This window comes from Aquarana catesbeiana, linkage group LG07 (genome assembly GCF_042186555.1).
Source record: "Aquarana catesbeiana isolate 2022-GZ linkage group LG07, ASM4218655v1, whole genome shotgun sequence".
Classification (NCBI taxonomy): Eukaryota; Metazoa; Chordata; class Amphibia; order Anura; family Ranidae; genus Aquarana; species Aquarana catesbeiana.
The window spans coordinates 17,863,794-17,877,620 of NC_133330.1; positions in this window are offsets into that span (position 1 = coordinate 17,863,794).

The following is a 13,827-nucleotide window of genomic DNA, read 5'->3' on the forward strand; positions in this document are numbered from 1 at the left end:
CACATGAACTTTAATGGCATCCCAGTCTTTGTCTGTAGGGTTCAGTATAGCGTTGGCCCACACTATACCAGCCTCAACTCTTCTGGGAAGGCTGTCTACAAGGTTTAGGAGAGTGTCTATGAGAATATTTAACCATTCTTCCGGAAGCACATTTGTGAGGTCAGGCACTGATGTTGGACGAGAAGGTCTGGCTCGCAGTCTACGCTCTAATTCATCCCAAAGGTGGTCTATCGGGTTGAGGTGCAGGCCAGTCAAGTTCCTCCACACCAAACTCGCTCATCCATGTCTTTATGGACCTTGCTTTGTGCACTGGTGCGCAGTCATGTTGGAACTGTTCCCACAAAGTTGGGAACATGAAATTGTCCACAATGTCTTGGTATGCTGACGCCTTAAGAGTTCCCTTCACTGGAACTAAGGGGCCAAGCCCAACCCCCTGAAAAACAACCCCCACACCATAATCCCCCCTCCACCAAATGAGTTGGACCAGTGCACAAAGGAAGATCTATAAAGGCATAGATGAGCGAGTTTGGGGTGGTAGAACTTGACTGGCCTGAGTCCCGACCTCAACCTAATAGAACACCCGTGCCTGACCTCATAAATGTGCTTCTGGAAGAATGGTCAAACATTCCCATAGACACACTCCTAAACCTTGTGGACGGCCTTCCCAGAAGAGTTGAAGCTGTTATAGCTGCAAAGGGTGGGCCAACTCAATATTGAACTCTACGGACTAAGACTGGGATGCCATTAAAGTTCATGTGCGTGTAAATGTAATGTATCTTTTGGGTGAATGTGGGTGAATGATTTCCTGATGTTTCTGAAGCTGAAAGTTTGGAGTATTAGAGATCCCCTTTATTAACTAACTTGAGTTATTACAGACACAAGATTTTGGCCTAACTCATATCCTTTTTTTTCAGGTTTTATCCATTTCTGAAAAAGGTTCTGTAACCCTCATATACAGTATATTTATAAGAGTCCACACGCGGTGCTAAATGAGAAAATCCAAGAAGGGAGAGTTGATAAACCCGTCACCAGCTTCAATGAGTGTAAGAAAGCACACCGCGCCACGTGGAAATCCAATCTGCTTACCAGACAGCTGAAAAAAAGCAGGCATGTAATAAACAGGCCGAGATCACGGCTCCGTTCTTCAGCTTTAAGTGGAATCCCAACCATAATCGTCAGACATTTTCCTACATCAAAGACTTCTTTGAGCTCTCACATGGGATGTGTAACATTCACCCAGGCGGCCAGCGATACCCAACAAAAAGATAATGCAGCCAATAGTGAAGCCCGTAAAGTAGTATAACATTTTTTATTCGTAGTAACTTGCAGTTTAGTAGAGGAACAAGTGCATCGTGATGTTCAAATTTTCGCGGCTCTCAGCGTGCTGGTGTCAGCCCGCCTGACATGTTTCATCTGACAGGATTTCGTCAGAGGCGTCTCTGATGAAATCCTGTTGGATGAAACATGTCAGGCGGGCTGACGCTAGCACCCTGAGAGCTGCGGCCATTTAAACATCAAATGGTGACGGGTTTATCAACTCTCCCTTCTTGGATTCACGTCTCATTTAGCTCCGCATGTGGACTTTTATATTTTTTATGTTTTGCTGATCAACAAATTGTGCTGGCTGCTCATCATATTATCTCTAACATTATTTAGTAGCGCGGATACTGACCTGCTTTGTACAGTATATTTGTACTCATTGAGTATAGGTGAGTTTCACAACCAATTTCAGAATTGTATAAAGCCTGAAGAACAGATCTGAGTTGTTCTGAAAGTTTGGAATTTTAGTAACTCTGGGTGTTCAATGTGCTCTTCTAGGCTCACCTGCCCTCTGCCTATTCATTAAAATGCATGTGCTTCCATTGTGGAGACTCTCAGAAGTAATGCCGCGTACACACGACCGGTTTTGCCGTCGGAATTAACTCCGAAGGTTTCTCCGACGGAACTCAGACGGAATTCCATTCAAGCGGTCTTGCCTACACACGGTCAACCCAAAGTCCGACCAAAGTCCGACCGTCCAGAACGTGGTGACGTACAGCCCTTACGACGGGACTAGAAAAAGGAAGTTCAATAGCCAGTAGCCAATAGCTTCCGTCTCGTACTTGCTTCACAGCATGTGTCGTTTTTGGTCCGTCGGAACAGCATACAGATGATCGGTTTTCCAGATAGGAATTGTTTCGTCGGAAATATTTAGAACATATTTCATTTCTAGGTCCATCAGAATTTTCGAAAAAAGAAGTCCGATGAGGCCTACAGACTATCAGAATAGACGATGAAAAGCTTCGTCTGACTTTTTCTGTCGGACATTCCGCTCGTGTGTACTGGGCATTAGAGTTAGGACTACAGAAAATGGGGTGCCTTGACATTATTAAAGGGGGCTCCCGGATTCCAATAAGCGCCCCGCCCGCAGACCCCGACAACCAACGGCCAGGGTTGTCGGGAAGAGGCCCTTGTCCTCATCAACATGGGGACAAGGTGCTTTGGGGTGGGGGGCCCGCAGGGCGCCCCCTTCCCCCAAAGCACCCACCCCCCATGTTGAGGGCATGCGGCCTGGTACGGCTCAGGAGGGGGGGTGCTCACTCGTCATCCCCACCCCCTTTCCTGACCGGCCGGGCTGCGTGCTCAGATAAGGGTCTGGTATGGATTTGGGGGGGACCCCCACGCCGTTTTTTCGGCGTAGGGGGTTCCTCTTAATATCCATACCAGACCGAAGGGCTTGGTATTCCCCAGAGGGGAATTCCCTCTCGCGCCCGCCGCAGTAGGAAAATGTGTTTTTCCTATTGCAGCTAGCGCGAGATGTACAGTACCCGATCGCGCTGGAAACATTCTCGCGGCTGCGTACTGTAGTTTGTACAAAAGTCCGTTGGCTTTGTGTACACATGATCGGACTTTGCTCCATCGGACTTTTGTTGCCGGAAAGTTTGTCCGTTCGCACAGCCAACAAAAGTCCGATGGAAACTGAAAAAGTTTGTCTGATGGAGCGTACACACGGTCGGATGTTGCGCCAAAACAGCTAATTTGCATGTTTGTTGTCAAAAAGTCCGATCGTGTGTACGGCCCTTTAGACAGGTCAGTTCGGTTGGTTGCAGGCTGGTTGGTAAGTTGAGCTTGGAAATTTCTTTGGTGGTGTAATGGTGTGAGGGATGTTTTCTTGGCACACTTCGGGCCCCTTAGTACCAATTGAGCATGGTTTAAACGCCACAACCTACCTCAGTATTGTTGCTGACCATGTCCATCCCTTTATGACTACAGTGTACCCATCAGTGGCGGCCTGTCCATTAGGGGTGCAGGGGCGCCACATCCCTAATCCATGCGCCTGGCCCCTAATCTCCATGCAGGGCAACGGATGCATGGATTTCAATGGGTTTTTTACAGACGCATGGATTTCAATGGGTTTTTTTTTTTTTTTTTTTTTTAGAAGCACATGATTAGTGCCTAAAGCTCTAATTGGCTTCAAAAAAGGGTGGGCTCGGGGCGCAGAACACTGCGACCTGAGCCCACCCAGTTGTGTGACGTGAGCAAATTAATATTCGCTAATGTCTTCCTGCTTCTCCTTCCAGCCAATCAGAAAGTGGGTCCTGAGACCCGATTGGCCAGGGAGTCTCAGGACCCACTTCCTGTTCACCAGGGAGAAGATGTAATGGCCCCGGCTCTTCCCTCGGGAAGCTGGAGTAAGGAGCCCTACCCCGGATTCAGCACCACATCATCACCGAAAGGTAAGGCCACAGATCGCCTTCGCCGTCCCGTCCGACTTGGTTGTTTGCCTCACACCCCCCCCCCAATATTGAGCACCAGCTGCCACTGGTACCCATCTTCTGAAGACTACTTCCAGCAGGGTAATGCACCATGTCACAAAGCTCAAGTCATCTCACCACTGGTTTCTTGAACATGACAATGAGGTCACTGTACTTCAATGGCCTCCACAGACACCAGATCTTAATCCAATAGAGCAAGCACCTTTAGGGTGTGGTGGAACGGGAAATTGGCATCATGGATGTGCAGCCAACAAATCTGCATAATGCTATCATGTCACTATGGACCAAAATCTCTGAGGAATGTTTGCAACACCTTGTTGTATCTATGCCACGAACAATGAAGGCAAAAGGGGGTCCAACCCGCTACTAATAAAGAATATATATATTTTCTTTTTTTCTAAGTTCTCTTTTTTTGTATTTTTTTTTTAAATTTTTGTGTCATTTGTAGAAAAGGAAGCAGCTGGTTGCAGTCATTTCGCTAATCCATGTGTGTGTGTTCACCAAGCACAGAATGTTATTTTCTCTTCCTGTTGATCAAGCATTGGCATCCTGTACTGCCCGTGTTATAAATAGATCTAAACCCAAAAGCAAAACTATAACATATTGCATCTTTTCAGTCCATCCAAGTGATGGCTACATACATTGTCTTGTCTAAGGCTAAATTATGTTTCCTGCAAGCACAAAATGTACCTTGTTGATCCTGCCAAAAATGTTGTATCCCTCTAACTTTCTGAGCACTGAACTGAAATCTCAATGTTACTGGCTTTCCTATGCTATGAAGAGGAGGAAGTGTTCTGTCGTCCTGTCCTAGGGTGACAATACTTCATCCCCACAGAAACAGTACAGTGAGCGTTGTCACCCTACTACAGGAAGTATGTTACTGGCAGGATCACAATTTTAAATAAAAGAAAAAAAAGCCTGAAAAAATAAAACAAATGCAGCCACCACATCTGAGGACTGGAAAGCTGCAATAAATAAAAAATATTTTTCCGGTTTAGATACACTTTCACAACCCAATTTCTAAAACGGCCTGTTGATGGGCTTTATTGACCTTCCTGGAACCCTGAGTGAAGGGTGTCAAGCTGTGTGTGTCTCTCCCAGGTCTAAGGTCCTAGAGGTGGGTTGGGGTAGGGGTCTCCCCTCCTGGGGGGAATCCTGAAGATGGTGGCTACCGGAGGATATTGTGCCTGGCCTTGAGAATCAACTGCCACTATCCCTCACAAGAGAAATGGTGAGTGACCAGTTAACCAAGAGGTCCACACATGAACCTTCTAAGCTCTCCTGCCTTACATTAACAGATTTGGGATAAAGGTTTTACATAAATAAATAAAGGCTGATCATTGTTAGCACCCCTGTCAGTGGTAAATGGCTTGTCTCATCCCTCTGTTACATCTTCAGGACAGCTTGTTCTGTTGTAAAACTAATACTAATAATGTAAATTTAAAATTAGAATAAAGAAAGTTGAAGCCTAAAAAAGAAAACAAATGCAGCCATCACATTCAGGGCACTTTCACACTGAGGCGCTGGCCGCGTTAGTGATAAAGCGCCGCTAATTTTAGCGTCGCTTAACCGTCATTTTAGTGGTGCTTTTTGGCCACTAGCGGGGTGCTTATAACCCCCGTTAGTGGACGAAAAAAGGTTAAAAGTGCCGCTGCCGAAGCGCTTTGCAGGAGCTTTTCAGGTGCTATTTGTAGCGCAAAAGCACCTGTAAAACGCCTCAGTGTGAAAGTGGCCTAAATATTGGGTGTGGTTCATCAGATTCTGAGCCCACCCACAGTATAAACCACACACATATGCCACATTCCTTGTACTCAGAACACATTCCTTATTTGCAGTGGCACAAACAAGAGTCTTACAGACACACATAAACCTCAGTACAAAGGATGTTTTTTTTAAAATTTCATTACACCTGTCTTTTTACACAGAATACAATTACAAAGTGATACACACCCTAATCTGCACAACCAAAAGCCAGAATGAGTGCAGGGCTATCTTAAACCAACCTAGTGCAAATAGTTTTAAAGTAATATATAGTTATATTTGCATTTGTTTACGTGCTGCACCTACAGTATTTTAGCTATTGGTTACTTTGTCTGATCCTAGCTAATAGTAGAACTGCCTCAAAACAGTTGGGGACTATATAACAACCAGCAACAGTTGAGACAGTAAACACCACAGCTTAGAGTGCAGCAGTCAGGACTATTTTCCCGAAATTAAAGCATATACAGTGCAGTAGTCAGTACAATATAGCATATATTATGCAGAGATCAGGAGTATGCAGTGTACAACATAGCATATAGAATGTAATGTCCAGTACAGCCTTAGCTGGGGGGGAAGGCTAAGAAGAGACAACAGAAGAAATGCCTGGGATCGACATTTTTTCCAAATAACCCGACACAGGGGTTAGGGACATGGGCACAGGGGGTCCATGTCTTATCACCAGCTAGGGCCACAGGTAAGTCCTCTCAGAGTACACCAAAGAGAGATTACAGACCCAACCTTACTGGAAACCACCTAAAAATCTTCCCAGAGAAATTAGTGGGGCCATCCCCAATTGTGTCTGTACAAGTGGAGGTTATCTAGGGTATCTAGGTACACTAGGGCCCTGCTAGATACTGGGGCTCAAGTCACGCTCCTATACAGAGACTTTTATGACAAATATTTGAAGCACATTCTTCTACGCAAGCTTAAAGAACTAGAGATCTGGGGAATTGGGACTGCCAAATGCCGGTATGATGGATATATCCCCATCCAGATAGCGTTCGGACCAGCAGCTGTTAGGAAAGTGGAAGCATTTGATGCATTGGCAGTTGTGTGCCCCAGGTCACTGGGGGCCAGAAGGAATTCTATATTGATAGGGACGAATACTGACTTGGTTATCGTCCGTATTGGGAGAAGATGGTTCCATCCCCAACAAGATTCACCCTCAGCTACTTCAAGCTTGCTGACGTGTGGTCAAAGAACAGAGTGTCCCTGCCAACAGGGTAGGATGTCTGGAAGCTGGAAACCAGGGAGAGAGTGTTGCAGCCCGGAGAAGTTGCTCGTCTGAAGGCTACAGTCAAGTTGACCTGGGACCAACTCGGCCCCTATGTTGTGCTAGAAATGGACGAACAAGCTCAAGCTATTGGATTAGAGATGGTCCCAGAGTTGGTCTCCACCAAGGACTTGACCCGAACTGGAAAGAAGGTGAGTTCCAGCATTGTGCTGAAGCTTTACCCCTGCATGGCAGCAAAGGATGAAGGCACAACTGGCTAGATGGGAGAAGATTTTCTCGAAGGATGAATTCGATGTGGGATGTGCCAAAAGGTTACAAGAGGAGAAACCCTTTCAAGAGCGAGCTTGGAGAATACCTCTCAGTGACCTGGAAAATCTTCAAGAGCAGTTGGCCGAGTTGAATAGATCATGGGTCATTCAAGAGTTCAGAAACCACTATGCGTCTCCTATTATGGTGGTGCAGAAGAAGAATGGGTCACTACGCATGTGCATTGACTACCGGACTTTGAATCGCCGCACTATTCCTGATCAGTATACAACCCCTTGCATTGAAGACACTCTTCACTGTCTTACTGGAGCCAAGTGGTTCAGTGTACTTGACTTGAAGAGTGGGTACTATCAGATCCCCATGCACCCGGAAGACAGAGAGAATACTGCATTAATTTGCCCCTTGGGGTTCTATGAGTTCAGCCTCAAGGATTGTCGGGGGCCCCAGCACCATTCCAGCGATTGATGGAATGAACAGTAGGGGACATGAACTTAATAGAGGTACTAATGTATCTGGACGACATCATCGTGTTTGGGAGATCGTTAGAAGAGCAAGAAGCCCGGTTGTAGAAAGTCTTTACAAGGCTCCATGAAGAGGGGTTGAAACTGTCATTGGAAAAGTGTCAGTTCTACAGGACTTCTGTTACGTACTTGGGTCATGTTGTCTCTGCAGGAGGGGTCACTACATGGCCTAGGCCAAGGATGGTGACAGAATTAAGATCATTCCTGGGATTCTGCTCCTATTATCAAAGGTTTGTAGCAAATTTTGCCAGGATTGCTCGGCCCCTTAATGATCTGTTACAAGTGGCTACGGGGGAAGGAGAGAATGAGTCCAAAGAGAAGAAGTCTGGTTGTCATAGGAAAGGAGAATCAGTACAAGATCCATGGACTTATAAGTGTGAAGAGGCCTTTTGGCACCTAAAGAAGAGTCTTACTGAAGTTCCGGTTTTGGCCTATGCTGACCCTGGCAAGCCTTATGAACTTCATGTAGATGCCAGTAGAGATGGTCTGGGAGGAGTTCTCTATCAGGAACAAGACGGTGATCTCAGACCAGTGGCTTATGTGAGTCGAAGTCTTATTCCATCAGAAAGAAATTATCCTGTTCACAAGCTGGAGTTTCTGGCTTTAAAATGGGCTGTAGTAGACAAATTGAAGGATTATCTGTATGGAGCCGAGTTCGTAGTGAAGATGGATAATAATCCTTTGACTTATCTGCTGACTTTTGCCAAATTGGACGCCACAGGACATAGAATGTTGGCCTCCCTCGCTGGATTTGAATTCAGTCTAAAGTACCGATCTGGGGCAGGAAATCGAGATGCAGATGCCTTATCTCGTAGGCCTCATAGGCAGGAGAAGGATCCATAGTGTGACTGCAGAAAGTGTGCAAGCCTTGTGTCAAGGCATGGCTCGAAGGATGAAGGGAGATGTAGCAGCTGAATCCATCAGAGTCCACCCCTCAGGGATACCCAGACGCTACAGTGGGTTGACGCAAGTCGTGGTAGCAGCAGAATAGGAGGGAATGCATAAATCAGTGAGAACTGATCCCACGGGGTCACCAACGCATCTGTCCTGCATGCAAGTGGATCCCTTGTGCTTGACACAAAGTTGTCGATCTTGTTGTTGAACCTGGACGCAAACAGATCTACGTCCAGGATCCTCCATCTTTGGCATATAGCCAGGAAGATGTCGGGGTGAAGAGAGCATTCCCCCGGGAACAACTTGTGGCGACTTAAGTAGTCCAGGTATTGGTAAGAAAGATTTCCCTTTCCGCAGATTCTCGGGTATCAACCACCAACTGAGGCTCTGGCGCACTATTGGCGACAAACGCATTGGAAAATCTAGCGCCTGGACTTTGGTCTTTCTTACCAGTTACCTGGAAGGTGGTAACAACAGATGCCAGCCTTTCGGGTTAGGGAGCAGTTCTGGAAGAGATGACTGTCCAAGGGAAATGGTCCAGAGCTGAGAGGACCTTACCCATCAACATTCTAGAGATTCGGGCAGCGTACCTAGCCCTAAAGGCCTGGACATTCAGGTTGCAGGGTTGTCCTGTCAGGATCCAATCCGCTTATATCAATCCCCAAGTGGGCACCAGAAGTCATGCAGCCCAGGGAGAGGTAAACCAGATTCTAACCTGGGCAGAAAACCATGTGCCGTGCATATTGGCAGTCTTCATTCCAGGGGTAGAGAACTGGCAGGTGGACTACTTAAGTTGCCAGCAGTTGTTCCCTGGGGAATGATCTCTTCACACCGACATCTTCCTGGCTATATGCCAAAGATGGGGGATCCTGGACGTAGATCTGTTTGCGTCCAAGTTCAACAGCAAGGTCGACAAGTTTATGTCAAGAACAAGGGATCCACTTGCATGCAGGACATGGGTTGTATCTATAACCAGACCCAAGTACTCTAGTCTTCCAACTGGTTTTAAATAAGTCTTCTCTAAGTTGAGGACCCAACCTAGGTATTTCAGGTAGTTGACTGTGGTGACCAAGCTTTGGTCTAAGCGGGCTACTTACTGGTCTATTAGGAGCAGGTTGTCTAGGTAAGCTATAATCGTTATACCCTGGGCCCTTAATCTGGCCAGAGGAGGGGCCAGGACCTTTGTAAATACCCGAGGTACAGTAGCTAGACCGAAAGGTAGAGCTACAAACTGAAAATGAAGTTTTTCCACTTCGAAACGTAGATATTTCTGATGAGTTGGGAAAATAGGTACATGCAGGTATGCATCCTTGATGTCGATTGATGCCAGAAGTTCTCCTCCTTGTAGGATGGAGACTACTGATCGGATTGATTCCATGCGCAAAGATAGAATTTTTAGGAACCAGTTTAGATCTTTGAGATCTAGAATGGGTCTGACATCTCCATTTGGTTTTGGCACTGTGAAAAGGTTTGAATAAAACCCTAACCCCTGCTCTTCCTTGGGAACCACCATGATCACTTCTTTCGACAAAAGTCAGTCTAACGCTTGAAGCAGAGACTTCTTTTTCTCTGGGTCTTTGGGAACATTTGATCTGAGGAAACGAGGAGACGGGAATTCTCAGAACTCTAGTTTGTAACCTAGAGTTATTGTGGAGACCACCCATCTGTCCTGAAAATCCTCCTGCCAGACCTTTGAGAACTGTAGCAGTCTTCCCCCCACTCGAACGAGTGGGGGCGCCCCTTCATAAAGAGGCTTTAGTGTTCTGTCTTGTAGATTTCCTCCCCCACGACTTCTTTTGTCCCTGGGGTTAACTCTGAGTTTTACCTCTTGAACCTGACGGTGGAGGCCGTCGCGACTGCCTGGAGGCTGATGCCCCTGGCACTTGAGAAAGAGCCTGTTTAAATGAGGGACGTTTACTCCTTTTCTTAACTGGCAAAAGGGTAGTTTTCCCACTTGAAATCTTTTGGATATAAATGTCCAAATCATCCCCAAACAGCCTTACACCGCGGAAGGGAAAACCAGCCAGGAGCTTTTTGCATGGCGCTTCGGCTGACCAATTTTTCAACCATAAGATTCTGCGAATATGCACCAACCCAAACATAAGGCGAGAGGTCTGAAGGATAGAATCTCTGATTGCGTCAATTGCAAAACACAAAGCCGCTGGCAGCTCGGCTAACTCCTGGGCCTGCTGTTCAGGGAAAACCTTGAGCACCTGTTTCAAGTGGTCTCTCAAGGACTGACACACTCCAATTACTGCCACTGTAGGTTGAGCTACTGAACCTGCCAAGGAAAAAATGTTTTTTAACAGGAATTCCAACTTTTTATCGGTTGGATCCCTAAGCATTTGAGCGTTTTCAACAGGACAAGTCAAACTTTTATTTTACAGAGGATATAGCAGCGTCAATTGCTGGTATACCCCACATCTTTGTAAATTTTTCCTCCATAGGATAAAGTGTTGAAAACTTTTTAGGTGGGAAAAAATGCTTATCTGGGCGTTCCCACTCAGAATATACAGTGGGGCAAAAAAGTATTTAGTCAGCCACCAATTGTGCAAGTTCTCCCTCTTAAAAAGATGAGAGAGGCCAGCAATTGTGATCATAGGTATACCTCAACTAAGAGAGACAAAATGTGGAAACAAATCCAGACAGTCACATTGTCTGCTTTTTGAAATAATTTATTTGCAAATTATGGTGGAAAATAAGTATTTGGTCACCTACAAACAAGCAAGATTTCTGGCTCTCACAGACCTGTATCTTCTTCTTTAAGAGGCTCCTCTGTCCTCCACTCATTACCTGTATTAATGGCACCTGTTTGAACTTGTTATCAGTATAAAAGACACCTGTCCACAACCTCAAACAGTCACACTCCAAACTCCACTATGGTGAAGACCAAAGAGCTGTCGCAGGACACCAGAAACAAAATTGTAGACCTGCACCAGGCTGGGAAGACTGAATTTGCAATAGGCAAGCAGCTTGGTGTGAAGAAATTAACTGTGGGAGCAATAATTAGACAATGGAAGACATACAAGACCACTGATAATCTCCCTCGATCTGGGGCTTCACGCAAGATCTCACCCCGTGGGGTCAAAATGATCACAAGAACAGTGAGCAAAAATCTCAGAACCACCCGGGGGGGGCCTAGTGAATGACCTGCAGAGAGCTGGGACCAATGTAACAAAGGCTACCATCAGTAACACACTACGCCGCCAGGGACTCAGATCCTGCAGTGCCAGGTGTGCCCCCCTGCTTAAGCCAGTACATGTCCGGGCCCATCTGAGGTTTGCTAGAGAGCATTTGGATGATCCAGAAGAGGATTGGGAGAATTTCATATGGGGCGATCTCCCCCTCTCCATGCTGCCCTTGCTTGTATTTTATAGTGATCACTTTTTTATTTGTATGGTTTTTAGCAATAAAAATCCCTGTTTTATCTGCACTATGCGGAAGTTTTGATTTCTCTTTTACATACCATCTTGACGAGAGAGATTGCATTCCATTGGCTGTTTGAACTATATGGTCCTGGATATCCTGGTTTGATGATCTATCCAGATGATCGTTTGATGTACATCGGTGGAAGTATACCGTGTGAGTTCCAACCTTTCGGACATCTCATCATCGCCCCGGTGGGGTTAAAGTGCACCTTAGAAGTACCTGCCTTCCGGACATCTTTTCATCGCCTCGGTGGGGCTCACTGCTTCATTGACTCCATGTCATAAGACACGGGAGTCCATTCCATCTGGTAAGAGTACCCACCCTTCTCTACTTATTGATGTTATATACCACTGATGTTGTTTTCCACCCACGGACCCACATCGTATATCATCAATTTTGTTTTCATTTACGGATTTATATCACCCTCACCAGTCCTTGCAGAACTTTACCACTATTTAGTTTGGATTGATTTTCCCTACAGTGTGGACTCATTATACTTTTCTACACATTAGTATTTTTGATTTCATGAACACATGTTTCATCACCAGGCTTAATATTTACCCACTGATTATATTGTTAATACACTCATTTCACTTTTTTGAGCGCTGCATTTCCCTTTTTTGAGAATTTCATATGGTCAGATGAAACCAAAGTAAAACTGTTTGGTAGAAACACAACTTGTCGTGTTTGGAGGAGAGAGAATACTGAGTTGCAACCAAAGAACATCATACCTACTGTGAAGCATGGGGGTGGCAACATCATGCTTTGGGGCTATTTCTCTGCAAAGGGAACAGGACGACTGATCCATGTACATGAAAGAATGAATGGGGCCATGTATCGTGAGATTTTGAGTGCAAACCTCCTCCCATCAGCAAGGGCATTGAAGATGAAACGTGGCTGGATCTTTCAGCATGACAATGATCCCAAACACACCGCCCGGGCAACGAAGGAGTGGCTTCGTAAGAAGCATTTCAAGGTCCTGGAGTGGCCTAGCCAGTCTCCAGATCTCAACCCCATAGAAAACCTTTGGAGGGAGTTGAAAGTCCGTGTTTCCCAGCGACAGCCCCAAAACATCATTGCTCTAGAGGAGATCTACATGGAGAAATGGACCAACATACCAGCAACAGTGTGTGACAACCTTGTGAAGACTTACAGAAAACGTTTGACCTCTGTCATTGCCAACAAAGAATATATAACAAAGTATTGAGATGAACTTTTGATATTGACCAAATACTTATTTTCCACCATAATTTGCAAATAAATTATTTCAAAAATCAGACCATGTGATTGTCTCGATTTGTTTCCACATTTTGTCTCTCATAGTTGAGGTATACCTATGATGACAATTACAGGCCTCTCTCATCTTTTTAAGTGGGAGAACGTGCACAATTGGTGGCTGACTAAATACTTTTTTGCCCCATTGTATAAGCTTTTCCAGCAATGAATGGACAGGAAAAGCATGCACAGCTTGAGGAGGCTTGAGTGAACCCAAACAAGAAGTGGGCTTTTCAACCGACTCAGTTATCGGTAACTTAAATGTGGAGCGGACCATTTCAGTAAGAGAATGCACCAGCAATTTCTCAGCCTGTGAAGCTGAAGAGGGTCCTTCCCCACTTGATTCCTTAGAAGAAGAGTCATCAGTCTCTTCCCGGTCCCCTAAGGGGGAGTCAATTTCCCTTTCCCAGAGTTCCTCTGTTTAAGGGTCCTGGGTGGTAGAAGGGGACCTAATGCGTTTTCTTCCACTTGGTGAAGATGCGATTAAGGCCGTTAATCTTTCCTCCAATCCACTCATGGCTGAGGAAAAAACCTCCTCAGTAATATATACAAGGGCTGAAATGTCAGAAGCAGTTGCAGCCCCTAACCCTGATGGCTCACTCTGACCAGCCTCCCTAGGTCTTTCAGGGGGACATGGCGTTGCAGAGGGAGGGTCCTCAGAGCCTGAGGGAGATCCCTTTGAGCCCCTATT